Genomic DNA, 26,481 nt, shown 5'->3' with positions numbered 1-26,481 from the left:
GTAAACAAGCATCAGTTTTACACACACAAATCTAATTTACAGGCAAGCCATCATCTGCATTTACCGTAGTAGCCAGCAGTTTGTGATGTGCCTGTAACAGAAATGCACAGTGAAAGAGCAGGTGGTGGGAATTTAAACTTAAAAAGAGATTGGATTTGTAACAACAAAGGCTCTCTTAAAAAGTGTGGGGGAGCGCTACAGACAGACTGTGAGCCAAAAGTCTCCATCAGAATAGGCTTCAGGAACTTGTAGCAGGTGTTTACACCTAAATGTGGATGAGAATTCAGCAGCCTGTGTTACCAGGGAAGCCTCAAAATAGTGTAAGAAAATAAGTATCAGGTGTGAAAGTATGTATCTAAAGATAAAGGTGAGAATAGGTGAAGTGAATTTAGTAGTCAGAGAGATCTGAAATAAGTAGTAGGGAAAACCTAAGAGGAGTGCAGAGCTTCAAACAAATGAATAAAATCATTTTTCTCTGCTGAAGGAGAAATGCACATGGGGAGTGCTGGAGTGTGCTAACCACCCCTCCAAGCCCAGTAGAAGGTGGGGTAGTAACAGTGACTCTTTCCTGCATGTCTCTTCAGTATCCCAGGAATGCACATGCATGCCTGATTGTACAGACCGATATATTTTCTCTTTGTTTTCACAGCAGATATGCCAAGCTATTGATGCCTGCCTAACTGGATACTGCACATTGCATATTTCAAGTGTATTCAGATAACAGCTACAGCTCCACAAAAGCATTGCTGCTCTATTCTACTGCAGAGGCAGAAAATTACAGACGTCCACCTCCCACGCACTTCATAATCTAGGACTTCACTGAACCTGGAGCAAAGACTGTGAAGAGGAGAAAGATGCAATAACAATAACTACAGGTGCACATTTTGGTTATTCACTGTGGCCTATATATTTACAGGTGGCCACCAGAATAACCTCTCCCAGAGGGTGATGATTTGTAGACAGAGAGGGAAAAGGTAGGTTTTTAAGGAGGAGTCTAAAGGGATAAAATCAGTAACTGCTTGAGAGATGAAACTTTATTTGGTACAGTATGGCTTCAATAATCCAAGAAGAAGCTTTAACCTACCTTGCTGGATTTCCTTCTGGCCATTTGGCAATGCTGAGATTTTATTAAACCTACTGTGACTTTGAGCCTTCTGATTTTTTTTTCTTTGAACAGCCTTTTTTTTCTACTAAAGGTTGTTTTCTCACTTGTCCATAGCAGATGCTTACTACCTACCACTCTCCTGTAGAGCTGTAATTTTTCCAGAGTTGTGATTAGTGGTGTTTCCACTTAAATTAACTACAGGGTTTCCAGGTTTTTGTTATTGTTTGGGTTTGTTTTGTTTTCTTTTGTTTTGTTTTGTTTTTAAGATTCATCAGAACTCTTAACTGCATTTAGTTTTTCATGGAATGTTTCCATTTTGAACTGGAACATATGCATGTATATGTTTTACTTATTCATAATTGTACTTATGGATTTAAATACAAACATGAACCAAAATCTCCCACTTATTGGTTTTAGGAAGGTGAAAGAACAAAGAATGACTGAGTGACGGTGCAACCTAAAGTGTTCAAGTCCTTCATTTACTTGAATTAAAGTGAAGATTAGTACATCAGTCTTCTACATCCAGGGAGAAGACCTAAAATTTAGACTGAAATATTGCCTAATAATTTTTTTCTGCAATACAAGAGATGGATAGAGAGATAAACAAGAAGAACTAGTAGCCAAGTAATGTGGAACAGTTGCTGGAATATTGTACAAAAAACATAATGTAGAGTTGTATGTAGGTCCCCCACAGTCCTGGGAAGTGTCCTCATTTAAAGCTCTTTCATGTTATGCTGCAGAACTTGCTTTCCATATGAAACACTTGCAGAATCTGGCTTATGACCCAAGACAAAATGAGAAAAAAAATTAAATATCCCAGAATGTTGCCGTGTAGGAGAATCAGCTCCTGCACACCTTTACACCAGGAGAATTGAAGGATTTTTGACACATGTGGATCTGTGCTCAAGAATGCATATGTGCACACTGGAAAACACTGATCTTTTTTAAAATTTCATTTTTGCCTTGAAGCCTGTCCAGAACCAGAGAAACAGAACTGTCCAAAGGCCACTTAAAATTGCACGAACAAGTGACAAAGTCTTTGGTAGTAAAATGTTGATTTTGTGGAAGGTAATTGTGGACACCAATGTCTCCATTTCTTACTGTGTTGTACATGAAAAGAGCTAAATTCATTTGCATAGTCAAGATAAGTTTATGTACCCCTGCTGGAAACATGAATTAATTGGAATATATATTTACTGATATTGAGATATTAACATGAAGCTTTCAAGGGCTGAGTTTCCATACACAAACAGTGAAAATAAACTTATATTTGAGGTTAAGGAAGTCAATAAAGTTTAAGTTAATAAGACGTGTTAATAACAGGACTATGCTAAGTGAAATTGCAGGAGACATTGGATATGCTTTTAATAAATTGTGTCATTTTAGACTTAGACCTCAATGAAATGTCTCTCTGAATTTCACAGAAATTGTGTAAAAACAGCAGAAGTAAAATAAATTCTTAGAAGTGTAAAATAAAAAGAGAAATTAAGAATTTAAACCACTTAAGCAGATTGCTGAGCTGATTAAATCACCATTCTTGGATGTTGTCACCAAAGTAGATGAACACAGATCTATACTAAACTTAGTATCAGTAATAGATTTTGCACTAGAAATGGTGATAATTTTGTAGAAATTGAAATAGAATGAAATTATAAATTGTGAAGATCAAAATAGGAAAAGAGAAAAAAGGCTTTCTCACAATTAATTTTCTTCTGAATATGGTGTACACTATTCACATGTAATAAATACAGTGGGTACATTCTTGTTGGAGTCTGCACAATGTTTTTTATTGTATAAGTTCTGATTTTCCTTGGTTTATTCTTTCACTTAGGTAAGCAAAGTGAGAGGAAACAAGTGTTCCTTTACAAAGAATTGACTTTTTCATTGAGAAATCACTGAGTGTTAAATACTCTTTGATGACCTGAAAAATGTTTCTAAGGATTCAAGAACGGAGAAATCTTTTGAAGTTTAAAGAAAATATCGTTTTTTCTTTCACTGCTTTCAAACAAGGAGGGGGGAGAGAGATGACTGAGAAGAGAGAAAATATGTTTTCAGTTTATGGAATTCAGTGGTGTGTGAAAATCATAAAGAATTTTGTTGTTTTTTTTTTTTTCTTGTTCCCTCCAAGTCTTATTGTTTAATCAATGTTTCTACTGGGGCAAATACATGAAAGGAATGATTTTGTCTCATGGTTGTGACTCATAAAGACAGAAATGGTAAATTATTGTCTTGAATCAAACTTAGAAACAGTCAAAAAATATCAAATATTTTCTAGAAATAATAAAGTGAAACTCTATACCTATGTTTGTCAGTTCCTTACTACTGATTAATTTTTATCTTTATATAAAAATAAGGGAAATGGGATTGTATTTTGGTTTTGGTTAAGTCTCGGAATATTTGGATATTTTTCTGAATTTACTGAAATTATTCCCTTTCTAGCTTCTTATGTGTTTACCATTGTTGCTTGTTCATCCTTGAAATGCTTTATATTTTAGTCTTTCTGTTTTGTCTTTTTTAACTGGGAGGGTACTTTCTTGGTCTACTTTCCTTTGTAATTAGTACAGATCAATTAACAGTTATGCAGGAAAAATGGCAGAAGTAATGTTTTTCAATACTGCTGCCTGTTGCTCTTCTATACAGCACCATTTGCATCTCTTTTCTTCCCAACTACACTTTCATATGCCATGAGCAGGATTATGTTCACTGTTCTTGGGGCTCTTTCTCTGCCCATGCCCATCTTTTCTGCCTCTCTCACTTCTCAGATTGGGAAATATTGATTCTGTTGATCACAAGGTGACTGGATGTGTATGCTCAGCAGGCATAAACAGTTCCCCATCTTCTGTTAATTAAGAGGATTTCGCTCATAAACTCCCACTCAATCTGAGTGCCTGATAGCCTCACTTTCAGATCCTCCACTGGTCCTCTACTCCAGTTCTGTTTTTTCCAGTAAGTGTATCTCAAAAGAGGATTGTCTTTCCTCACAACCCCTACCTTTCCTATACTGAGTGTGAAAGCTGAATGTGGCTTCACCTGTCTCTGCTACATTCTCGTGTTGCCCACTGAACTGAGAATCATCACATAATTCCAATAAACTGGAATGAAAAGTATTAGAACATTCTGTGTGCTGGCTCTGACACTCTCCTTACCTTTCAAGTGTCAGCTTTTGAAGTGGTGAACACCTAACTGTGGCACTATGGGGTAAACTGTACAAATGGAACTGTTATATTGTGATAAGAAGAATGGGATTAGTTTTAGAATTCCTTCCTACTTTGGGATGGGTTTTTTCTAAAAGTTCAAAACTTAAAAATGGGGTTATGTGGAAAAAACTTGTTTGGCAACATTCCACCGGTATGTGATGGAGACATAATCTTTTCTTCTATCTCTTCAGGGAATTCACGGCTATGATAAATGTTTGCAATTTTTTCCCTGCTTTGTTTAATTTAATTAGGTTTTCTTGGCTACCTTGTTTTAGGAGTCACCTAAATGTGTTAGACAATTCAAAGGAAGAGTGTATTTTAGGCATATTATTTTTAAAGCTCAACACCACACTGGGAAGAGATTAAGACATTTTGGTAGTGTGCTTCCTTTGATTTCTTTGACAGAATTACCAGAAACAGGTTTAGAGTTGCAGTCTCAGAATGTCTGTGATGCCTTAAGTTTTAGCTTTCATTTTTGTTAGATTCTGTACTGCATTGGTATATAATTCTGAACTTCATATAAAATGATAGCAAGTTCTCTTCACAGTGTAGTTAGACAAAGCAATCCTCTTCCAGGCCAAGAACCCAGAACATTGTTGCAGCTTCAGGCCCAAAAATGTATAAACAACAGTGAACTGAGGAGAGCAAACTGGGAGGATGGGACTTCAAACATGAAGCTGTAATTTGACGATTAAACCCAATATGTAAATGGACCAAAATTTTTATAAGTGTGAAAACATGTGACCCATTGTCCATCTTGGATAAAGCTGTGGCGGGGCTATTGTACTGCCCAAGGTGTATCCTTTGAAGGCCTTTTTAATAAATACCTACTTTATTCCTTTAACACTTTCTAGCCTCTGTTCCAGGTAGTCACCCAGGCATTATGTGGAGAAAAACTTGTACTTACATATATTAATATGAAGTATGATACATTAACTGCTTTTTCACATGCTAAATAGATGATGATGAAATTAAGACAAGGTAATATTTTAAGACCATTAAAGCAGTCTTTTACAGTAAAGAATAGTTTCTAAAGGGAAGAATTAGAAGCCTGCAGCCTAGGACATCTAAAACTGGGATGTTCATTGTCCAAAAAAGCTTAGTCTTGATATCTACGCTGTACAGCTTTACTCTAGACTGGGTGGTAAAGTCTTGTATACTTCCTTGAAACTTCATGGTTTTTTTCAAAAAAACCCCAAAATTTGAGGAACAAATTCTTACCTATATACTCAGGAAGATTATAGAATGAGAGAAGGTGACCAGTATGTAGCCAGGTTAACTGGAGAGTGGTCCCAGCTGCCTGTTGAGGTCTGTTACTTTGGGGAAGTCTCTCTACAAGTGGAAAGGCTTGCTTATTGGAAATGTGGATGCAATGGGCTTTATCACTTAGCCATATGAACTTCAGCTCAAACATGAAAAACAAAGTCAAATATATGTACAGGCTAGGATGGTCTGTTATATTTTGTGAGAAGAAAAGGAAGCTTTGGAAAGGGGTTTTTTTTTCATTTAAGCCTTAAAACAAATGAGTATTCACATATATACACAGACACAAAAACCTCAGGGGATGGGTTTAAATATTGTATTTTTAAAATTACAGGTTGCAAATTCTTAATATGTATCTTACCTTTCACACCACTAAACTATGAGGATTTTTAATTTGGAAACATGATTACAAATGTAACAGCAAGAAAATTACTATTTAAGTATGAAAACAGAGTTTCATATTTCCAGGAAGAATAAGATGTAGATTAGAAACATATTTTCAACTGAGAATCCATTTATTTCTTCACTAAATTATTTGGGCAGATTGAGAAGATTTGGGGTATCTTCCAGTGAAGGGGGCAATATCTAAACAACCAGGGTGGTTTTTTTAAAAGAAGAGGCAATTTAATAATGGTTTTTGTAATGAATGTTACAACTAAATTTTAGAGTAGACTGGTGAGGTAAATTTCTTCATCTTCATTATTGTTTCCAAAGAAAGGAATATTAGAAAAATATCTATCAGGAATGTTTCAGATGAGGCCTTGATGTACAGGGTAGGATCATTTCTTTATGAGGTTTTTTTCAGGCTCAATTTCACTTCTGAAGAGCAGGCAGCTTTTTCAAAGGGTTGATGGAATGACAAACCTCTGTGGTCTCTTCAGCCAGCACTCCAAACAACACAAGTGATTGTAGTCAGACATCTAAAAAACAATAAAGGAGACTAAAAGCTGGGACTGTGGATTACAACCCCAACAGCATTGTGTTGATGGAAGATGGACATGCTCTGAGAAGCTGGAGAAACATCAGCCCCAGACTGATTTTCTTGCAGAAGGACTTCTTACAAAGGCATCTTGTAAAATGGAACAAGGGGCAATGGCTTTAAGCTGAAAGTGGGTAGGTTAAGATTAGATTTTAGGTAGAAATTATTTATTGTGTGGGTGATGAGGCACTGGAACAAGTCGCCCAGAGAAGATGTGGATGCCTCATCCCTGGCAGTGTTCAAGGCCAGGTTGGATGTGGTTTAGTGGAAGGTGTCACTGCCCATGGCAGGGAATTGAACAAGATGGCCTCTAAGGCCTCTTCCAACACAAGCCATTCTGTGATTCTGGCAGAGATGTCTGCAAACCCCTAATTTTACTGCATTGTAGCAGGGAGAGCAGGAAATGGAGCTGCAGCATTGTGTAGAGTATGTGCCCACTGCCTTCCAGCTGCCACTGTGCTGCCATTGCCTGGCTCCCATGCGCACACTCTGACCTAGCTCCTCTCTGCACGTCTCTTGAGCCCAATACGGGACTTAGGCCAAACAGTTTCATGCACTGCCAGAGGACAAGAGCAATCAAGTCATCCTGGTGGTCCCCAGTAGCGAGTCTCTCACTCACAAACAGGGCTGATGCAATGAAGGTGATATTTTTCCTAGCCCGGCTCTTCACTGTAGATTAGCAAGGTGCCTCCCCTTCCTCAGTGAAAATGATTGCCTCAGTCTCTGATAGACATGGATGCTAACTGTGAGTGAGTCCACTTACAAAAACTTTTGACAGGTATGCTCAAATTTTGTTTCAGTTGCTTTGAATTTAGGGTAATGTCACTTTCAACCAAACTTTGAGTGAACCTACAGACCAGGCTTAGCAGGAGGAGGGCTTCTCTCACCCCCCTGGAAATAGCTTAACAAAAATGGTGTCTCGTGAAAAGAGGGAAAGAGAAAGCAGCTGAAGAACCATCAGACTGTCGAGCTGGAACATGGAGCTGTCCACCATATGCATCTCTGCTGACCTGGAGGTGCCTCATACTGCAACTACCAAAAAAGGTGATAATTCAGGAATGACTGTCCACAACCTAAAATGTGCCTGCTGGGATGGAAAGTGCTATCTACCCATTTCTTTTTTGTTATAGACCAGATGTTGAATTTCTACTGATTTAGAACTGCAACTCTTTAATGAACCACTTAAGGAGCACAAGGATGAGTGGTTTCCCTTTGGCTTAGCAAACCATCCTCTCCTGAAGGGCTCTGAAAGGCAAGATAATTGGGAGAGAAATGAGGTAGTACTTTTTACCTGAGCACATTGTCTCCTGTGGAATATAGGTCACATTTGCAATATCTTTCCTGAAACCAAAGATGCAAATTTAATGCATTGGATTCGCATTTTTTGTTCTCTGCACAAACAAAGGTGATATTACTGGAATTCTGATTAAGTCTAATGAGGGCAAGTGTAATGTATTCATTCCTTCCAATCTGGCTTCTTGAACAGATTAGCTACAAAATTTGCCCTTCTTCATGGTAACAAAACGTAAACATAGTAAAAAGGAAATCATAATACCACTTGACGTAAACTCAGTACTAAATAGTTTAATCTTTAAAGAATAAAAGTTAATACATCAATAGCAAATTAGGAAGGTGACATCTCAGTCTATTTACATGAATGGTTAATAATCAGCAGATTAATACTGATGCATACCAAGAGCAGGTCTATGCATGGACAGTAGGAGGTGATAACATCCTATTCAAACAGGATGTCATTGAGTCCACCTCAGGATGATGTCACCCAGTCAAATGATTGTTAAAGAAACGAGCAGACAGAAATACTAGTTTAGATAAGGTTTTGTGCAGAAATGTAATAAAAGTAGAGTAAAAGAATCATTGGAACATTTTAAGACACTATTTTCATTTCTAATTATTTGTGTGTACACATGGTGTGTTTTGCAAAGTTCATCAATACACACATACCCTGCATATACTATACCTATAGTTGCATAAACATTCAGATAGGTTAGAGATAGCCATTATCACTTTATAGGATAACTTAATTAAACTTGCTTATTAAAACCCTTTAATTCGTTAGTGATAAAATCTTGATTAGTACATTTTCCTGCTAGGTGACCTTCTAATTTAATAGAAAACGAATTTTTAAATGGAGAAAAATGCCTGTGGCAGAGATTTTGTGCAAGTGAATAGAGTTTGTAATACACATAGGGATATAATCGAGCCTAATTAGTGAGGGTGCAAATGAATTTTTACTTCATACACCAGAAGTGTCATTGATGAACCACGGTTCAGAGTTTGAAATGCATTCAGGCTGGCAGTATGGGACTGAAGTCTGTGGGAAAATCACAAGCTAATTCATTGATTGCCCCTTGGAAATTACTGCTGTTAATTGTTAGGTAATTAACATGGAGCTACAATTATACTGGCCTTAGGGGGTGATTAATGTTTCAACATGTCACATTAGCAGCGGCTGGATTTTAAAAGCTTTTCTTTTCACATGGTTTAGAGACAGATGGTATATTGTCTATGGAAAATTGTTTTCTTTTATTAAAGTTTATACCAAGACCAAGTGAATGTTCGTCTTCTGCTGCAGTGTATTTTTATGTAGTTGAATTGTATGCGTCTTGCCTGATGCACCTTAAGAAAAATTATTTGTTTAAAAAAATCACCATTATACCTGCTATGAATGCACAAAATATGCATATTGAAAGGAAATTATGTCTGCTCTTATTTTTTAGGTAGAAAATAAAAAATAGATAATGCAAGATTAGACTATTTCATGGCAGCTCTTACATTATTTAGTGCTGATACAGAGAAAAGAATTGCACAATATGATATTTGTTACAATCAATATAATTTAAGCAGAAACCAAATAAAACATGTTGAACAAATGCATTTAGTAACAGTTTTAAACAGTATATTAATATCTTCACACTTCAATATTGTACTTTGTTCTGTGTTAAGATTTTTTTCTCTTCTTCCTGTTCCAATAGTCAGAGTAAGACTAGCACAGACTTTTTAGAATCCTACTGTGTTCTGCTTTGTCTGTCACTATGCAGAATTAAATCCTTAAAATCTTCCATCAAAGACAGTAGTGCCTGTGTTAAGAAGACTGTTTATGTATCCTGGAATTATTACTTAAATTTTCTCTCTTTTTTTTCTTCTATATGCTGCTACACTAGATAGACATATTGCAAACTGGTGTGTTATTGGTATTCGCTGTGTAAATATTTTCTTGGTAATATTCCTAAAACATGGCAAATGTATGTTCTTGTTTGCAGTAGTTTAGAAAGCACTTCAATTTCTTCCTGTAATTGATAATGGCACTAAGTCTTGTGAAGGGATAAGTTTAAATGTCACACTTGGATTAGTTTCTATAAATTCTTAAGGTTTGTGAGATTACTTTGTCTTCTATAGACAATGAAGTCACATAGTCCAAAAGATGTAATGGACCTCTGGTAGGTGAAAAGATCAGTTTCTATGACAGCATATATCTTTCTCTTTTTCTTGTTTCATTTTTTGTCTTCCTGTGATATTTCAAGTTGCAGTCTTTCTTAGTAGTCTCATACAATGGTCTTATGACTCCAGTCACTTGCATTTGTATTGATTGGTCCACTGCAACATATCAGAGAAAACTTTATTTTTTTCAGCCATGTCTGCTAATAATTTTTAATTTCTCCTAAAGCAGAAGGACATCTGCTTTAGGACATCTGGAGGACAGTTTCTACTTCAGAAACAGCCTTTTTACAATAATAAAAAAATCCCCAAAGAAATATAGCAGAAGAGATACACAAATTTTGTAAATATTCTTGTATCTTTATGATTTTAATTTCTACAGAATAGTATGAACTATGAATTAGCATCCACTTAGGTTTCATTCAGCTGAGTTTTCTTGCCTTCTCAGAGGACTGCAGGTGTTACCTAGACATGCAAAGTGTCAGTGACTGAACTGGAACAACTGGGTTTGATGAAGAACTTCATGGAATGGAATGATTAAAATTATTATACAGCCAGAGATCACCTGCATTTGATTAATCATCCAGGTTTTCCTGGGCTTTCATTGGAATGATCAGGAGCCAGAAAACCTCAGTACATGGGTAGGTTTACCCAGAGATTCTGACCACTGCTTTTAAAGAGTAGTAGTAGTTTGAGACAATGCTTGGTCAGCAGAACCCTTAAGCATATGGTTAACTTTAAGCACATGAGTAGTTCTGTTGACATTACAATTAAGTCTCTACCTACATGTTTTGTTATAGCAAGGTCATTGCCCTGGGAGGGCTCCATGGGGGAAAAATACTTCAATTGGCAGCCTCACAAAGTTACTCCTGGCCCTGTGTCTATGAAATAGTAGATTCATCTGTACAAAACCTCAAATACAAGTATCTGGGCTCATATATCTTAGAACATATGCTAATTTACACTAGGGCCATTTTTGGACTTCTTTAGTATGTAAGAGATGTGCAACTGTTATTTATCCTTGCTTTAAGAACCGTCTGCATTGCCAGTGCATTAGTAAGGGTGACCATGATAATTTCATCATGTAAAAGTTTGAGGCCATTGCATTCCTCAAACGTATGGTATACATATTTATGTTAGCTCATTGGATTATTTTCTTCTGAATTTCCGTTTGATTTCTGTTGGGAGGGGGGCTGTTTAGTTTTTGGGTTTGGGGAGCGGGCCCTGTTGTGCTAGTTTCTATATTTTATGAAAGCAGTGTCTGTGCTACTAGTTTAATTTAAATTTAGGATTTTATGCTAGTTGGCTTTAATGTAAGTGCCAAGAGTGTGGTAAAAAAAAAGCAGCAGGAAACTGCATAGATTGATTTATTTTCTTCCTTTTCTAAAGTGACTGTAACCACCCTACTAATAATATTTATTGGGAGACTGTCTCAAGTCTCATGATTTCCAGGTTTGACTTGTAAGTTCTGAAGGGTCTCTAGACCAGTATACTTCAGAGGACATCATACTAGATAGAAGTTTTTGGTCTCTTGCTAAGAAAAGATCTTTGAAACAGGCATTATCTTTCCATGGTTTGCCTAAGGAACTGGCTAAAAAGCTTGGATGCTCTATTGAAGCATGTGTCATGGTTTGGGAATGGTATTCCCTAATTTAGTGTTCCCGTTAAAACAGTCCAAATCACTTGCTTTTCTCTCAATCACCCCTCCCCCTCACCCCATCCTCCTCTGAAGGGGTGAAAAGGGGAGTTGGAGACACAAAAGGTAAAGTTCACAGGCTGAGATAAGAGCAATTTACTGGAAGGAGCACTGAGATAGGAAAATTAGCAGTAATATCAACAATACTAATGACAGAGGGTGCATGAAGTGAAGGATTTGCACTAGAGTGCTCACTTCTGACAACACCTGACTGCTCCCTCCACCAGTCTACTCAAGACTGAAGGGATCCTTTCACCCCCTTGCCCTCCTGGCAAAGGCATGAGATGTTATAGAATAGCCTCCAGGTCCTAGCCATGTCCCTCCTGGACACTGCAATAATTAACCCTGTCCTCCTGGCTGGAACCGGACTGGATGCTTGAGGAGAAGGCCACCAGGAAAATATCTAAGGAATGAATTTGTTTGGGGGACAGGTGAGGAAGTGAAATAGAGCAACTCCTCCTTTCTCTGTGAAAATTTAGGGCACGTTATATGCTTTTTAGCAAGGTGCCTCTTTCCTCCCCTGTGTTTTTTGTTCTAGCTCTTTTCTTGTACTTAATTGGATGACAAAATTGAAGGTGAATTTGTATGAGTAAAAAGTGCCATGACAACCGCTGCACCCCTTGTCACATATATGTAAATATGTATCTGGCACAATATACAAAGTTCCAGAAGAACAGAGCTCCTGACAGGAGCTTTCTGCAAAGTCTCTGTCCCTTTGAGTAAAGTCTGTGTGCACTTTTTGGCTCTTCTGCCATTGACTCTGCCAAGGGTGCTTACTCAATGGTGCCTACACCACTGTTCCTTCATTCCCTTCCTCCTCCTCGCCATATCACTCAGTGAGTTTGGTTTTGTACTAGCTGCAAGGGCATATTCACCTCTCTCCCGTGACGTCAAAGACAATTTGTGGGTAATATGTCTGCATTGACATTTGAAATATAATTAATGATTTGCTCTAAATTTCTAATTTAAAAAAAAAAAAGGAACAAAACTCCCCATTATACTTTTTCTCACGATTCTTTATTTGTGTAGGAGACACCTGTCTTAAAGAGAGCTATACCTGACAGTTATGACTAGAAGGTATAGTCATCAACCTGAACACATTCTAATATGTTATTTATTTAAAGAAAAACAGAAAGTTGAGGAAATACAGAAAAAGTATATGTATGGAAAGTTAAAGACATGAAAGCTGTTTCCTTTTTGAAATTTCACACCAATCAACTGTTTATTTTGTAGAGAAAATATGGGAATGTATGTTTATTTTAAACGCATCTGAGAAAGGAGTCTACTGGTGGAACCACTACCAAGAACCTCCATATCTGTATGTGCCTGTGCTTGCATTAATAAGAATCAAATTTCAATCCAATTTCTTCTGTGGGGGAAGATGTGAAGGATTATCAGACCAAAAAAGACTTGAAAATGAAAGTACCATCAAGGTTGGTCAATTTTTAGGAAAAGCAACTTTTAAGATGATCCTTTAAAATCCCTTACTTGACCTCTTTGCATGTTTTCCCACTGATTTTCTTGCAGTCTTCTTTCCTAAATAAGCCTCTGCTTTTCTGGAAAGCCATTCAGAAATTAAATTCTCTTTCTTGCTTTCACTTTTTAACTACTGCTTCTGATCCTTCATTTTCTGGTCATTTAGCTGGCAGTATATCTGTACTCCTTACTTTTGTGTTTGTTGTCTATTCTGGAACCCTCCTTTTTGAAATAAATCCTCTGACCTTCTCTTCTCTCTGTCTAATGACCACAATGCTCACCATCCTTGCTCATAATCTTATCTTTTCTGTTGTTGACTGTATAAGTCTGTTTCTGTCACAGACAAACTGACTTGAGTCCTGCTCTTTGAAAGCATGTTTAAAGTTTGCTGGCTTGGCATCATCCTGTGAAGTTCCAGTGTAAAATTGCTCACTTTCCGCATTCTCATGCCCACAGTTCAAGCTTCATCTTATCTTGGTCTTATGAGAAAACAAAATAATTTTTCTCTCTGCTTTTTTTCAACTCTATCAATTTTAGATTAATTTGGCTTTTGGTTAGTTTGCCTTTTTTTTTTTTTTTTTTTCCTGATGATTGCTAATATTACTTCATGGAGGTGGCTACATATATATCTTGACCAGATATATATGCAAGCTTAAAGATGAGCTGACCTGCTGATTCTTGGCCAAATCCAGAATCCAGAGAGGCTAATTTTCTAGGGGCCTACTGCTGAACTGTAGGTATTGCATTCACCCTTGCCATGTACCTCTGCTTTCTGCATATGCATCTGTCCTCCTGCACAACCTTTGAATTCTCTTAAATATTGTAATTATTACTGTGAGTGACTTGATTGTACTGAGTGTAACTTCAGTGTTTAAAGCCACTTTTACAGATAGATGGCCCTTAAAGTAATCTATGTAGAGACTGAGTGCCTTGGGTCAGCTGGTCTACAGCTTTCTGTCTGGTCAAGAGTGTTTCCTCACACAATTCACGTGATGACTGTTGCAGCAAAGTTTTGCTGGCCAAATTAGACAAGACTCACTTAACTCCATTTCTGTGGCAAGTTTTTTATCCAGCACATGCACAATGACCTAATTTAAAGTACTGGATATTTAATGTCTTTTTAGGCTGACATACAATACTCTGTGCTAGTATCTGCTGCACACTGACTGCTCTTCGTCAAGCTTTGACACAATTTTACTCTCTCCTCACCAGTAGTAAGCTTGTATATTCAAATTTGATTGAGACCCGGGACCTCTCCCTTTGTTAGATTGTCTGATATACACTACTGCCAATTGAACAGTGTCACTGAAAAACCTTGCCAGGCCCACTTCATAATGTCAAACAATAGAAAAATTCCTGAGTAATTTCCAGAAAGTCTGAGAACTTTATGATAGCAGAATGGTGAGAAAATATTGCCAAATTTCTGTACACGCTGAGACAAGAAGATTATATATGTATATAGTATAAGTAGTGCAGTACAGCAAGAAAGTAATCTTTACTTTCTCTCTGTATTAATCTTCTACAGCCTTCAAAGATTTTAATTTCAGTCCTTCCAACTAATGGCATTAAGCCACACTTCATTTTTAAATGTGCCTTTCTGCACTAAGTGTAACATCTGGCATTCCTGAAATCTTTTTCACAATTTCGTGTACATTTAAAATGTTATTCTCTGATCATTTTGTTTTTAAAAAGGATTTTAATATGGTCTAGTTCTAAAAAAAATTAAGAATAAATCAAAATATGTAGTAGGGATTAATACAAATGTGTATTAGAAGAGCAAAGAAATCACTGAGACAAGACTAATCATCATTTAGATTATCAGTAGAAGATGATTAAAAAACAAAGGATTGTATGACAAGTTATGTTGATGCCATGTTTGTGTAACCAAATGTTTCAGCTTTATAAATGAAAAAGCCTAAGCAGCTTACAGTGAGACAAAGTAATCATTCAAATTACAAACTTAAGAATTTCAAATTACATACTTCATCAAGTCGAGTCTATTGTAACTTAAAATACATAGGGAATGATTCACTCTAGTTGAAAAACAGCATGTAATATTTCAGCCATTATGAAATTGCTGCTTAGCTTTACTAAAGTGTTAATGCCATTAAACCATCTCTTTTGAGGATGAATGCTCTGAACTCATACTGTTTATAACCCAACAGCTAGGAAGAACATTTTCTTATATTTAAATGGAGATTTATTTGAGCATTTTTTTGGTTTATTTAAACGTAAACAGTTGATCTCTCTGACTGTGTGCTCTTTCTCTAATAATTAGATATTTTTGATCAAGAGCTCAATCTTCCAAGTACTTAAGAGAAAGTGGAGTATTTGCTGTTCTTATTGCTCTTCTTGTCAGTAGGGTTTTTTAATACTGTAAAGACTAAGCTGAATAGTAATTTTGGACAAGCTGTATGCCAAACATTTGAACCTGATTTTCAAGAATTTTATTGCAAAAAATGGACTGGTATAGGTTCCACCTCTTTCATAATTATCTCATCACAGAACAGAGCTTGGGCTGGTAATCACTATTCTTTTTCCATTCTTTCTGTTTGGGAACTTTCCTTGAAGCAATTTCAGTTGAATGTGACAGTGAATTTATTTTTATTGATAGGTTCCTTCAAATATCTGGCTTGAATTCAACTTCTTTATCAGTGGTATTGATGAGAGTAATAATTTGTTCTAATTTTTGGTGGATATTTCTCTTTCTGTCCCTTGACTGCTTCTAATTGCTTTACTCACGGTCTACATCTCATCCAAAAATATTATAAAGATAGTAAATCTAAGTTTTTTTCCAGAATGTTAGTAAAACCCAACCACAATATTTTTACAGGGCCTTTTCTTACTTCTCTGATTTAGTTTTTCTGAGAGGACATTGTGTGTGGTACATGGATACCTGAAGTGCTTATATCTGTAACCTGTTTCTCTGCTTTGTCTAGTGGTAAATCATAGTACTGACATTGCTTGCAATACTGGGAATGCCTTAACAGCTTTTTTCTATCCTAGTTTAATTATAAGAGCACAAACTTTGTCCATTTCAGTATTAATTTATAATAATGATGTTGAATATCATATTCCTCTTGTGGTCTGCTGTGAATGAAACACTGGGGAGAATGTAGGGGGATTTTGTTTCTTCCTTTTTTTTTTTTTTTTTGGTACCAGACAGAAATATTTAAGTAGAAATTTATTCTATTAATGGGTTTTTTCCCAAAATTCTACTATATATATATATATATTTAAATTTAAAACATGAAACAAATATACGCCCTTGTAGCTCCTCCCCTGCCCTAGGAGTAACCAAACTAGAAATGCAATCCAAAGTCTGACACATTTAAAAAATCTTAGTGATGCATTTATCTTCTGGATGTCCCAGATGATCAGTGGAGGCAATATTTAAAGATGTGGATTTTCAGCTGAGAACTAATCTGGGGTAAAATATATTAGAACCACATTCTGGTGAAGGTGCAAATTTGAGCTTAAATAAGTGAAACAAGATATTATTCAATATTTTGAAGTAAAATTGTCATGAAATATATGGTTTGCTTGGCATCTTGTACAGATTTCTGTTATATAACTTCCATCAGAGATAGGCTGATATGTTTCTTATCTGTCTTTTGGAGTTTATTTTGCTCCTTGAGATCTCCTTCAACTGCATCTGTGCAACTTGGATAAAATGAGAGTCCTCAGGATCAACCTTTATGCTTGCTTGATACTTTTCATTCCCACTGGTATACCAGATCCTGGGGCAATCAGGGACTTAAAAGCCTGGCAAAAACAACCTTAATCAATTACCAGCCAGGCTCACAGTTTTATCCTATCTTGCAGGCAGATGTGTTAGCAGACTACGGCTTAATTTTATGATAAAAATTTCCTTTCTATATGTAAAGACCATTTGTGAACTAGATCCTGGAAGTGGTTTGTGTTGGAATGGCAGATATCAAATAACCAAACAGAGTTGAAATCATGGGACTTAGCTGCCTGTACGAGCTGGAAGAGCTACACAGTTGGTAGCCTTTTTCAGGGACAAGTTTGGTGTCACATATTTCAGCCAAGTGCAGTGTCACACATACCTAGAGCTCTGCATACATAGAACCACTCCTATTAAGTGACTTTTCAAGTGCACTGCATCAGTCAGCTCTCTTGGCTTCCCAGTAGACTAGCACTTCTTTCACTTTTTCCTCTCACCTCTTTCCTTTCTTATGTATATACCTGAAAAACCCTGCTGTATCAGTTATGATACAAATGTGGTTTTCTGCCAGAGATTTTATGGTCCCCTCTTTTCTTTTCTATCACTGAAGAGGTGACTGCATCTAAATTGGAAAATACACAATAGTTAAAGATTTAAGAAAAACATACTTGGTCTGATAATGCCTTGGTCATAATGCTGAAGAAAAGCAATGTCACATTAACAATAGAAGCCCCATTTATTATTAAAAATCATTTTACTTTAATTATTCAGATTTAATTAATTTTAAGAAGATGTAATTTTGTGTAATGAAAACGTTAGCAGTAACCTGATATATGATCATTAGTCTGATAAACAAAGCCCGCCTTCTGATTAACTCTGAGTTTTATTTTCCCTTCCCTTCCCTTCCCTTCCCTTCCCTTCCCTTCCCTTCCCTTCCCTTCCCTTCCCTTCCCTTCCCTTCCCTTCCCTTCCCTTCCCTTCCCTTCCCTTCCCTTCCCTTCCCTTCCCTTCCCTTCCCTTCCCTTCCCTTCCCTTCCCTTCCCTTCCCTTCCCTTCCCTTCCCTTCCCTTCCCTTCCCTTCCCTTCCCTTCCCTTCCCTTCCCTTCCCTTCCCTTCCCTTCTTTTCCCTCAAATCCAAGCCTGGAAACTACAAGATGACACTTTTTACAGAAATTTTATCATTAATTAAATATATGTTTTAAAATTTTAACAGGAATGTTTAGTCAGAAGACTGATTTTTGATAAAAAATTATTATCTTATATATTAATTAGTTTTTAGAATGAGGTATTTAATTGGTGATATTTTTGAAGTTGCAACAATTAAGGAATAAAATGTTTAAAAACATAATTTTACATAGTGCCTGAGACCTCTGTTATTCAATCTATTTTCTTTCTGCCATATGGATTATGTATTAAACTGTTTGTATAAATGCATCAGATTTGCTATTGACCTAATATTCTCTTTTCTTTCTCTAATATGTACCCTACTGATATACCTATAGATTTCTATTTGACTGTCATGATAGATTTGTTTGACTGAAAAAGCCAAGATTTTTTAGTCTGATAGAAATTCTAACTATTCTTCTCTGCTGCCATTCATGTTTTGGGAATCTGCTTTCTTTGAATATATTTGACTGAGGACTGACAGGATAGCCCTATTAGGACAGGAGGTCTAAGGAGAAAGTTGCATCAGTGGTACCAGGCCTTGTCATTTAAAACAAACTAAACGCTATCTAAAGCATTACCCTATGGATTGTGTATGTATATATCCATTCTGATCTGTTATTAGCTAATGAAGTGTAATGTTTTCTTTCACTTGTCTTCATCTGATTTCTCCTTAAGATTCAGTAAGCATTTCATTGTGGGTTCTCTGGTACCAAACAAATCCAGCTGGAATCCTCATGTCTATTCCACTCTCCCTCCTTGCTCTTCTGTTTGCTTTTGATGGGCCCATTCTGCGTTTTATTGTTATAATGCCTCCAGTTTTTGTATAAAAGTTTTAGCAAAATATGACCAAATTTCTCTCCCAACAAAGAATCCTGGAAAAAAATTCACCCAGTTAATAATGTCCAAACTATCCTTTCAAACTGTTCTACCTGGTTTAAAACAATTTCTTACTGACAGAAGAATTCTTCTAAAGCCTGTCTTCTGTGGTTTAACTTGCTGTTTCTTTTTCTGCACCATACAAACTATTTTGCTGAAGTCTCCAAGGACATTGATCTGCTGGAGCAAGTCCAGAGGAGGCCACAGAGATGATCAGAGGGCTGGTGCACCTCTCCTATGTCAACAGGCTGAGAGATGGGATTGTTCAGCCTGGAGAAGAGAAGGTTTCAGGGTGACCTAACTGTAGCCTCCCAGTACCCAACAGGGGCCTATAGAAAGCTGGAGATGAGCACTTGACAAAGGACACATATAGATAGAGCAAGAGGCAAGATTTTTAAGCTGAAAGAAGATAAGTTTAGATGAGGTATTAGAAAGAAATTTTTTACTATGAGGGTGATGGGGCACTGGAACAAGTTGCCCAGAGTAACTGTGGATGCCTCATCCCTGGAAGTGTTCAAGACCTAGTTGAATGGCACTTGGAGCAACCTGGTGCCCCTCCCTATGGCACAAAATGAGCTTTAAGGTCCCCTCCAACCCATTCTGTGATTATATGACAGATTGCATCAACCACACTTTCCAGAATCTGTTTATCAAAGAAAACAATCCATTTAATTTGACATGGTTTACCTTGGATGCACTATTGTTGCATTCATTCACATTTATCTTTACCTGTATGATTTTCATTCTATTCTTCCACGTGTTCTCTGGCTCTCTGTACAGTTTTAGTTCTATTCAGGTTTTATAGCTCCAAGATGCCTTTGCTTCCCCCTCCCAGTAAGCATCCCATTTCCTGTTTCTGGTCACAGGTACTGTATGTGATAGATTTATTAAACTTTTTTGCTTTTTAAGTTGCAATTTCATGTGCTAAGTCTTTCAGTATTCTTCAATGGAAATTATCCAGTTCCAGAAACATGTGTGTGTCAAGATTTTCCTACTCAGATAGAAGGACATATTCATTATCCACATTTTTTCTTATTCCTTATGTCCACCTGTTCTGCATTATCACCCAGATTTGAAACAGAGTAAGGTGTTTATTTAGTTCAGGACTCTACCCAGATCATCATAAATGTCTATTCCCTTCTGACAGAGCAATCCCATTTTTTTTTTCATTCTCTTTGTTATTAATATGGCTGCAAAAATTTTTACTTTGTGTTTTAATTTCCTTTGGAAATTTTAACTCATCAGTCTGTGGATCTCACTTTTGGTCTATAATTTCTGTCTTCCAAGAAGTATTCATTGTTGCTGACAAGTCACATTTTCCTTTTCTCATAGTTTGTTACCAAACACAAACAGAAGGAAAAAGAAAATCATATATCCAGGAATCTTTTCCACAACTTTCCCAATTTATCTTATTCAAAATATTTGGGTGTTAACACATATCTGTGTAGCATGTGTAAATATTCACATACACACATGTAAATATATTTCCTACCATTAGTTTGAACAAATATTTCTGTGAATGTAAATGAAACTGTAATGATATATGAAATGCAGTGACCATATAATAAATACATATAATAAATTCTAACATGTTAGAAATAATCATCTAACAGATGAAAAGTCAGATAACCAAAGCAATTTAGCAAAAAGGACAAGGATATGAGAAGAATACTAAGCATGGAAAGGGAGGACCTGCCTCACTGCTTGGAAAGGATTTCATGTCTTCTTGAAACATTAAATAAAGAAATCTGCTTGGATCTTAGGTTTCAAAATGTCTTTGAATCATTATACAAAAGCAGATAACAGGCTGGTGTTAAAATAAGCACTTGTACCTTTTTACTATCTCAGATGTATTGTTGCAGATCATCGTTCTGGGTCTTGATAAACAAAGTTTCTTCTGAGAAGGAGGCTTTACTGTTACGTCCTGCAAGTCATTCCCACTGTTCAAAAAATTAAAATAAGTGTCTATTTATACATCATGAATGGCCTGTCCATGTATTAAATTTGATAAAGAATAACATAACTTTGATTTCTGTAGGTATGGAGCAACATGTCCTAGTAAAAAAAAGAATAGGTTTGATTTCTGAGTCTACTGAAAACATTTCTCTTTAGACTCCAACACACTGGACATTTTCATTTCTGGATTGATGCCAGGAATATGAACATTATCTTCTGTGAATAACTTCTCCTTTTAGGAAACTATCTCATGTAAGCAATCAGGCATTCATGTCCCTTTCCAAATTAAAAATCTAAATGGACTTCAGGTGGGACTTAGTCTGAGGGTGAGCCTCCTCATGCCAAGTACCTCAGCATGTGTTACAGTCCAAGGAGGCAGTGGACTCAGGAAAACAGGTAAAGCCTGGAGTGGGAGAGCGCTGAACTCCAGCTGAATCCTGTGCTGGAGTGTCTTGAGCCATGACACTGCTCTGCAGTTGCACACCTACACAGAGCTGACAGATATTTAGTTTCTTCTGTGGGAGATTTGAGGTTTTTGGAGTTGCGGCTAAAAGCCAGCAGGAATTGCCTAAGTACTAAACAGCCCTGTTAAGGTAAAATTAATTACATCACCAAAGTGAATGTGGAATTGAAACTTACCTCATGTGAAGTGTAACCCTAAAAAATAATTTTATAACATGTTTGAGTGAGAAATGTTAAAATATATTTTAAACTAATTCTGAATTCTAGTGAGGGTAAGCTTTATTGTCTTGACTGATTTTTTAATGAACAGGAGAAGGTGTCTTCACATTATTTAAAGACAGAGAATAAAAAGCATGTGAGGAAACAAAAGTACCGGAGTCCATAGTATGTAAAGCACAGCTTGTTATTACTATGGGGCCAAATTGCTAGCAGGTGAAAGAACTGGGAAATTGAAGAAAGTGGGGCAAAGATCAGAAACAGTAGATATTGATAGTTTTTCCACTTCTGCCTTCATCCAGCTGTCAAACCTGCATATACAACCTTACCACAACACTGAATATATATCAACTAAGTATTTTTTCTGTGGAGAGACTTCTCTATATACAAATATACTTCTCCTAATATATATTCACTCAATGCATAAATAGATCGGTTCTAACTATGAACTACAGATATTCAGGCAGCTTTTTTCCTTCATGCTATTTTCATCTTATAATGCAGTAATTTCATTTGATATTTAAGGGTGTTTGAAATTGGTAACACAACAGTTTAAACTTTTTCTGAAAAAGTCAAGTTATTTTTTCCAGAATGAACTATCCTTGGTTAGATCAGCTGGAAAAAAATATTCACAAAATTCAAACCACTCTGTTCTACAGTACTGCTTCATTTCTTTTTGGTGAGATGCACCACCATTATAAATACTTAGGACAAGCAAAAAATGACCCAGTGATAAGGAGAGGTCAGAGTGGCCCTTAAGGTGTAAAGGATCGGTGGAGGGGAATGGAGAGTTGAAAGAGGAAGAATTACAAAAGTTCAAAACCACTGGTGTAGAAAAGGCACAAGGATGTCATAATTTCTTGATATACATGGGTAAGTCTGCTAGAGTCAGCTCACTGGAACAAAATTAAGATTGCTTAGGGTTTATAAAAAAAATTTCTAAGGCCTAGTCAGTTCTACAAATTCAGTTTTTCTGACTTTTTTTCTTCTATATACTTCTTTTGGTGCCTATGTCCCTACTGGTTCAGAAGAACTGGAATATAAGAGTTTAGGAACAGTTAGAAAGTGTGTAGTCCGTAGAATTTGAAGTAATTAGAAATTGAGAAGTGATTGATTGCAATCTTCATAAATTGCACAAGAGTTCTTTTGGTTGCAGATAACATTAGATATACGGAAGCACAAAAAATTTTCAACCCCTGTGATGAGTTTGTGTCAGTTCATATTTTCAGGATGATTTGTTTAACTCTTTATTCCTGTTCTTTAGGTATTAGAAACAGGAAGCAAATAATTCACTTTTAAGTGTTTTCCAGTTCTGTGGATGCTGTGAGAAACAAAGGCAGTATAAATGCCATACAAAATATCAGAAATATTCTCAGGTCTACATTGGTATTTATATTTTACTTGTGACTACTTTCTGGTCTTAAATCCTTTCTAAAGGAATTTTTTGCTTTGGCAAAGGTACCCAGACAAGATTATTGCTATTTCTTGTTCTCTGATCGTGCAAAATCGTTTTTCCATGCTGTTTCAGAAAACATATGGAAAAGGAAGGTTGAATTCCTCAGTTGAATGAAGCAGATGTTTGTTGTTTAGTCTTAATCACTGTTGGTGAGTAGACTTCATTCACTGCCCTTGTCAATGCAGTCTCCTTAAGGGCAATAGGGTACTTTTTTTATTCAGCCACAAATTTCCCATATATTACAGAAAATTCATAGCAAATAAAGACATTCATCAAATTTTTGGAAAGACTTTAATATTAAGGAAGTGAACAATAATGAAAGGACTTAAATAGATTATTTATTTATATTTTCAAATCCTTTTTTGCCATTGACCTTGATAGTGTATTCTGGGCTCTATGCCATGAAGATGTAATTAATAAAGTTTTATATAAAATGGTATTTTTAATCTCATCCCAAAAGTGCATAACATTTGCATTCATTTCCAACATATACACTAAGTGTTACTTAAATTTGCCAAGTTAGCTTATAATTATATATTGGATTATCTAAATTTTGGATTCATTTGCTTCTTCCTGTTTTCAGATGCAAAAATGTTACTTCCAAAAAGCTTTTTGCAATATTAGCAAAAGCTTTTCCCTATCTACTTTGAGACTTCTCAGCATCTCATTTATTTTCAGAGTTTGATCAAACTTGATGACTTATTTATAGTAGGCTGTTATTGTGCTTCGTGCTGTAAAAACCATGGACTCAGTTCCAAAAACCCCTACTCTAAATCAGATCCAGGCAGTCCAGTTGAACACATTGTACAATTGCTTCATCAGTTTCCATTGAAAGATAAAATTTCTTTCATTATTTTCCCTTTATAATCCAAGAAATGCAAAATGTATGACTGTTTTCTAGTATTCATTCCATATCCTCCTTTCTGAAAATTGATATGAAGATTTGTTTAAACTGATAGCAGTAACTACTTCTTCTGTGAATAAATTACACTTCCCATTTCTGAGAGGTCCTACTCTTTTCCTCCTTGCTGACCTCTTCTTCTCCATGTACTTTAAAAAATTCTGATTTATCTCAAACCCTCATGCAATCTGCTTTTCATTTTCTACCCTTAATTTTCTTATCATTTTTTGCACTCTCTCTTAACTTCATTCTCTAATCTTCTCAGTACTGCTCTGTGGCTGATGTTTTATGCCTCGTATTTCCTTTTTCCTTACTTTTTATTACATTTTGGACTTTCCACCTTATCCTCATTGACTTTTTACTCTTTGTATATGTATTGCAAGATTGCACATACAACCTTTGGGTGTGCATTCATTTACCTCTTCACATTTTTTTTTCCTTCAGCTGTCAGTATTTTTTCTTTAATGTTTTCATCATGCTAATTTTTCATTTGACACGTGACATTTCTCTAAAATTTCTAATCTTAAATGTTTTGAATTAACTTGTTCCAATTTTATTTGTCTTTCTAGTTTTGAGGCAACTGTGGTTCTTTTAGATCCTTTCATGAGTAGGTTTTCATGCCTCTAGTTAAATGATAATCTCAAAATTTCTTGCAATTACTTTTTAAAATGTGTGTATAAAAAAAAAACTCTCTGGGAACAGGAATGGTCTTAATTTTTTGTAACAACCATTGCATTGCTAAAGACAGACAAATTAACCCTGTCATAAAATAAGGAAGCAGTTTTGCATTTTCTGTGCCAGTTGAGGATTCCATTAAGGCTGAGATTAAGGCAACTCTGCTGCCCATGCCTGCCTGTAGCATATTGTCTAAAGTTAGCAAACAGGTTTCCTGTTGACGGGTCTTCCTCTTGACTGATAATAAAATGACAGTGGTGGCCATGGAGATCAGTGGCCATAGATCGTATTAAAAAGTGTCTATGATGCCTAGGAAGGAGTTATAGATGCCGTGAATCAAGCTTTATAAATAAGAATGAAAAGCAAAGATGCTACAGGGCTAGATAGACATTTCTTAGGTGCTATAGACAGTTAAATGGTATTTAAGTTTCTATATAATCTTCATTTTCTGGATAGGGCTTTGGTATACATGTTTGTGCATGTGCTTATATGTCTATCTATCTATCTATCTATCTATCTATCTATCTATCTCTCTTCATATAGTTGCGTATATATATATATATACACAAACATACATATTGTCTTGGGAAGTTGATGCTAATTTGACAAGGCTGAACATAGCTGGGATTTTTCAGGTTTTTTGTTCTCTAGGAATGAAAAACCCACTGGACTAGCAGAAAGTAAGTTGCACATGAGTAAGTTAAATTCATAGCTGTTGTAGCCAGGCCTTTGCTCCCCCTCCACTCCTTCTGGGGTGGATGACTTAATTTTTTTGCTGGTTAAGGAAAAGTAGAGGTAGACAGTGAGTATCTTGAATAATTGAAGGAACAGATAATGCCAGGGTCACTTTAAAGATTTCTTGTTTAGGCTTCCGTCAAATGAAAGACGATCCAAAATATCTCTCTTGTGTGAGATGCAGACTCAGAGTAGATTTTAGCAATAAGTATTTATTAGATTTTCAGCAAATTGATTTGAGTGCTTCTGAACTGTATGAAATAAATTAGGTTTAATAGTTCTAGATTAATTTTTTACTTGTATTACAACTGCAAATGGCTTCAGTATACAAAATTACAATTTTACAGGTGGTTAATCTGTAACGTGGGCCAAAATTTTATTGCACAAAAATTAAGATTGAGAGACATCAAATACTGAAACAGATGTCATATCTGATTTATAGCTACCTTTAAAAAATAACATTGAATGGATCTATATCTGATTTAACATTCTTTCAGACTTTCATTAAAATCAAAAAGGAGTACAAGTTATGTAGTATCAGTACGACTCTCCACCTCAGAGAAACACTGAGGAATCAGGTGTTGAAGATTAACTTTACATGACAACATATGCCTAAACTAAGGTGACAGCAGAAGCTTTCTCTGATGCACTGCATTGCATGGGGAACAGGAGAACTGAAAATGGGGAAAGGGAGAACTGAAAATGAGGAAAGGAACAAACTGGACCCTTAGTGCCAAGCAGCACAAATTGGAGTTAAGATGAATAAGAAGAATCCAAGAGCTATTAATTGAAGCTCAGCACCTCCAGGGATAAATGATTCTTATGCTTGAAATAGATTTAACTCTCCCCAAACAGTAATCTTACTCCTGAACAGGAAATGAAAATAAAAGCCAGCTACCTACCAGGCCAGAGCAGTCTCTACCTTCTGAATATTGCAGTCACCCTAGAGCTGCTAAATGTCTCTCCCCAGTCCCCTACTATAAAAATTTGTGAATGTGAATGCCTGCGTAATAATCTTTAGCTATAGAGGGTTTTTAAAAAGAGTCCCTCCTTTTTGAACCCTCAGTTCTTCCTTGTATCAGTGGTCTGTCATTAATATGGAATTTACATGTGACATCTTTTGCACTGTACTTTCGTAAGCTGTAGTACTTCCTTTTTCTCTAATAAAACTCTACCA

At 36.2% G+C, this 26,481-nt stretch overlaps 1 long non-coding RNA gene across 2 annotated transcripts; it reads left to right on the top strand.

Annotated features, from left to right (window-relative positions):
* The first annotated feature begins 221 nt into the window (after nucleotides 1-221).
* Nucleotides 222-3,395, top strand: LOC136301748 (uncharacterized). Of its 2 annotated transcripts, none has more exons than XR_010723935.1 (3): nucleotides 222-543; nucleotides 653-875; nucleotides 1,523-3,395. It is a non-coding gene; the product is annotated as an uncharacterized lncRNA (long non-coding RNA). The 2 variants fall into 2 exon arrangements; XR_010723936.1 differs by having other exon boundaries at nucleotides 650-875.
* The last annotated feature ends 23,086 nt before the right edge of the window (nucleotides 3,396-26,481 follow it).

This window comes from Chamaea fasciata, unplaced genomic scaffold (genome assembly GCF_029207755.1).
Source record: "Chamaea fasciata isolate MVZ Bird 193981 ecotype frontalis unplaced genomic scaffold, bChaFas1.0.hap1 SCAF_1, whole genome shotgun sequence".
Taxonomy (NCBI): Eukaryota; Metazoa; Chordata; class Aves; order Passeriformes; family Sylviidae; genus Chamaea; species Chamaea fasciata.
Note: the sequence above shows the minus strand (reverse complement) of the source record. Positions and strands in the feature narration are given on the sequence as shown.